Source organism: Larimichthys crocea, chromosome II, assembly GCF_000972845.2.
Source record: "Larimichthys crocea isolate SSNF chromosome II, L_crocea_2.0, whole genome shotgun sequence".
Taxonomy (NCBI): Eukaryota; Metazoa; Chordata; class Actinopteri; family Sciaenidae; genus Larimichthys; species Larimichthys crocea.
Window position 1 is genome coordinate 4,272,092 of NC_040012.1, and position 5,101 is coordinate 4,277,192.

The window sequence follows — 5,101 nt, forward strand, 5'->3', positions numbered from 1 at the left end:
TCCTTGAATACTCTCCCTTGTCCATTGTCAAGATCATCATCACAGGTACCATCAGGAGTATAGTCAACATCTTCCATAACCTGAACAGTCTCTCTCTCTCGGGATTTTGACTTTGGAGAACCTCTTGCATCTGCCTCAGCTGCACGCTCTCCCACATATTGATCCATTTCTCCCGGACCTTCATTTTGATTCCGTGCCTGTTGCACCTCTTCTCTTGGTGCTTTAATACAGTGAGATAAATGGTACCAAGTTGGAGACCCCTTAACCTGAACCGCAGTTCCTGTACTCCGAACGACCTCAAATGGTCCTTCACGTCGTTTAACACTGCAATGTTGAAAAAAAAAAACGCCAGACCACAAAACACCGTCATTTGCAACATACAGCGGTTTCCCGCGCACTGGAGGCAACTGGAAGAAATCTCCGACCGCAACAATAGATATTTCCAAACAGGGAACTACTGTCGCCTATTTGCTTAATTTGTCGTAATCTTCCATGGATGTAAGCCAGCATGTTATCAACCATGGAGATTTTATCAATTATTACAATCTGCAAGCTTCTATACTTAGCACGTAAAGAGTTCAGCTTATCCTCACCTAGAGGTGTGTATGGTAAGCGAGCACCTTTTGCCAATGCTAAATGTACTATGAATAGTAGTTGCATGTAAATTGTATGCGGCGATCCCTGTCGGAGCAGTCAACAAAACGTATGTAGTCTAAAACAAATGTAGTCTGGCTGACACACTGGTGCTAAAATCCTCATTGCCTCGTACTGAATAGCCTTTATTAAATGGCTTTTACCAGTGCCGGCGCCACCTGTAACAAAAATGTGGAACGGTTCTGGCTGTTTTCCCTGAGCCTGCTGCACACACCACTCTGACTTGATTAAAAAATACCCATCTGTGTCTCATTAAGAGAGCGAAGCAACGCCAAACCGTCACTTCTGCACATGATGGTATTTCTCTTTTCCAAATGACCTACCTGTTCTCGCAGAACAGCTAAGTCAGGGATATGTTCCACCGGTTCCCCATTGGCCTGTCTTTCTTCTCTAAGTATCTCCCTGCATTCTAACCTTTCTAATTCCTGTTCAGGGCACAACTCACACCACGCGTCCTCAGCAATGCCATCGTTGTGGATTAGCTCTTCGACATTGTCTAGCTCTTCACTTTCCACTTCGAAAGTGCTGCGGTTTCTGTCAACCACAGACTTGACAGAACGCATCACGTTGTCTGCACATCGCACCTGGCCATTCAGATAAAAATCTTGATAGGTTTCAAAGCCCACAGGTCTGAGCTGCCCGTCTGTGTAATAGGGCATGAACAACTGCAGAATGCTTTGAAAAAACAATTCTGGGTTCTTTGTTTCAGAGAACCGCACGTAACGCACAACTGCAGGTTGTGTGCGGGTTCTTTTCACAACATAACCACAATTGTTTCCAAGTTTGATTCTATTAGCAGGAGTCTCGTTTTTGGACAAAACGCGATACTGCGATGCAAACGAAGCCAAACACATGTCTCGGAAATCCACGGCCACTGGCCTGCTCCTGTATCTGTCCACGATGTTGGTCATCCACATGTCGTCTGCACTTAAATCATGTGATAAAGCCTTACGCTGTAAAACCTTTAAGGGCAGACTCATTCGAACAGTCTTTTCACCGACAGGAACAAAGACAACTTTTCGAGAACACTCTTTCAGACGCATGTTTGAGTCTGTAAACAGCCTCCTGAGCGCACACCTCTCGGTTGTGGAGATAAACACTCCCCAAATGTTTCAGGCTGTCCTTGGCATCTCTGTTGCCCTCCTTTGCTGCCTCACGTTGTGCACACTGTAACAATAATCCCATTTCTTTCTCAGCTTTAGAGATGTAAGAAATGATATATACAACACAGGCATACGCATCGACAACAAATTGGACGTCAATATTTGCATTCCAACACTTCAAGAGGGGTTTGCTATATTGATTGATCCAAACAGCGTTAGCCTGCCTCTTCAACACAACTTGTGTTTTACTAGCACAACGGTCATAGGCAGCCTCAAAACTACCCTGGCTGACACCTACATGCTGAAACAATTCCTCAGCTGTTTCAAAGGTAAGACTGTCATTTCTGAGAGCTTCTTTGATTGCAAACATGATGTTTGCTGCAGCCTCCTTTTTCATTTTCCCTAAGCTAGCCCTTACCTTACATCTGCAAGCACACGATTTTGTGCCCTCCTCCATCTCAGTGACACTGCGAGAAATAAACGTGCGTACAGAAGTTACAGTGTCCAATAATTCTTTATCGTTGGACGGTAATTCGCATGTCACATAACGATCAATGAACTCAATTACCTCTGCATCTGTGTTTTTAATCGATAACTGGAGTATCCTCAATCCAAAAGAGGCAATGGACATGTGGGGAACCATGCTGCTGGAACTCTACCCTATAAAAGTAGTCCTTTATTTTGCCTATGGGATTGGCAGGAGACATCAGCACTTCTCTCAAGAAACAATGCCAGCGGAAGTCAAACATTCTTGCCGCAGTGACAGAATTACGCCGCAAAAGCTCACACCTATCTGCCCACTCTAGCTGCTCCGCAGTGTCTGTTCTACCTGCCTGCTTCAAAAAGCTGGACAGAAGGTTTTTCCAGCACATATCGGCTGCAGGAAAGGAACAAAACCACGTGGGGATACCTAGCTGCCTCACACAAGCCAACAAGTCACGCTGTGCTCCCTGCCAAAAAGCTGGGGTACCTCTAATTGGTTTTAAAAACCGAAAGCCATCATCAAACTTTAAAAGCTTCCTGAGCGACTCCTCGGTGTGGAAGGCCTCGCCACTCACTCTGTGACCCTTCCCACTTCCCTGGCCCTTTCTCAATGCAATGGACACATTTGACACAACCTGTTCAAGCTCAGACATATATTGGGCAAAAAATATATATTCAACATTATGTGCAAAGCGTCCATCTGCATGTAAAATTCTGTTACTGAAATACCGCGACAATGTCAAACGATGCTGTCTGTCTATCATCGTGGTATGTACGGCTACCTTTGGGAAACATCGAGCTTCATTACTATGATCAGTCAGAAACCTGACAGGACAGTTGCCTTCTGCTGGAGCCAAATTCAATATATCATAAAAATACTGGTCAAGTGCCTCCTGACCAATAACAGGCATCAGGCAGGTGTCCTGGAACATACAGTGCTGCTGCCTGTCGTGCAATAATTCATCATCTTGCACAGCTGACTGCTCAACACTATCAATGTCACGCTCACCGCCATTTTGAACATCTCATCTTGCACAGCTGACTGCTCAACACTATCAATGTCACGCTCACCGCCATTTTGAACATCTTTATCGGGTTTCCAAAATTCATTGGACCACTCTGCATTAAAGTGCACCTCTTTATAATGAACATTTTCTTTTAAATATTGGAGCGCCTGCTTAATGTGTGCTGTATCAACATACTCTTATTCATAATGCCCCTTATAAGGGAGTTTGAGCTTGACAGGCAATAAAGACCCCTCCATGGAAGCAAATTGGTAGTTTCAACAATGTTTGCTGGAACACACGTAACGGGTCCATGGACTCCATTTTGCCCACCTTTAGGCAAGGCTAACATCTTCATAAAGGGAATATGCAAGGCTATCAAATGCTGCTCTAACTTATTTAAACATGCCAGTTCGGGTGGAATAGGGTCAAGTGCCAAATTGTTTTTGACGCTTTCAGCTGGCACTTCACCCTTATTAATTTTATAATGGCATGTATAGCAGATCCAAAGCTCACTTCTAGGTGCGTTTATCCAACGACACGGGCTTTCACATCTTCTACTGCACAAATGTAGATAATATTTCTAATGCATTTTGTTACGCGGAATTTTTAAAAAACCCTTAAATAAGGGGATCGAATCAACGATCAAAGTTTAAGTTGAATTTATTGTTCTTGTACAAGAGGAGCGTTTCACAGTGCAACACACTAAAGGGGTTACAGAGAAAAGGCTCCCAGAGGAGCGTTACAGTTGGTTTTTATAACTTTCCTGAAGATGGGCTGTCTCAACCCCTGTAAATTGTTAACAGTCAATTGCATATAATGCCTTTTAACAGCTTCACCTAAAGAGTAGCCAGGATGTCCCCAATCTTGATGTCATCTCCCTGACTCATTCTGTTCTCAAATTCCTCTATTTATACGTTAACCTGGACTTTACCTTACCCTGCCAGTCTGAGTAAAACATCAATAAAGGGAAGTGCCCTAAGAACATATAATGTAAGAACAAACATTGTAAGTTTAAAACATCCAACTGCTGTGTAACCCTAATTTTTATAACACATTTTTCTGCAATCAAACAAACGCCGGCTTTCTCCCTATAATAATCTCTCCTGCACTGTAACACCTGGTGTCTAAACAACAACCTATGGCACACACAAAATCTGGACCATCTTTAACCTTGTCTAAAAAGCGCTCCCATCAACAATAAAATCTTCAGACTGTACTTCCACCTGCTGCCTTTTACTTTTTACACCTCCACTAACCCGCTTCCTAAACTCAGCACTTCCACAATAAGTCTTGCACTCCTAGCTTTAATACTGTCTCTGCGTGAGATTAACCCTTATATTTGATTTTGCTACGTTCTTTGGCTTTCTTTTGATACGGCCAATCTTTTGATACTTTAGTTTATAAGCTATTTTGACTTTCTCACGAAACAAAGCATCTTCATGGTATCTCTTTGTAAAAATGTGTTTAACCGTATTCCTATACGCATCACTTTGTATTTTTTCTTAACGGTCTTTCATTTTCTCCCTATACAAAGCATCTTTTTTGTATGTTTTACACCTGTCTTTCATTGTTACGACCCAATAAAGGGGTATGAAAGGAAGTAACATAAACCAGATTGTAAAGGTTATTAAACAAAAGTGTTATTAAATGAAAGTTTTAAGATTGTTTTAACAAAGGAGGTGGGCAAAAGGGAACTAAGGGCGCCAGTGCTTGTAAAACAAATAACAAAAAGAGAACTCTAAACAGAGCCTATTATCTAACTAGAAACTCAAACGAGAAAGAAAAAACTCACTAACGTAGCTCCAAATCTAAATAACAAAAACACATCAAAACAGCACTCTACTAATGGGTACA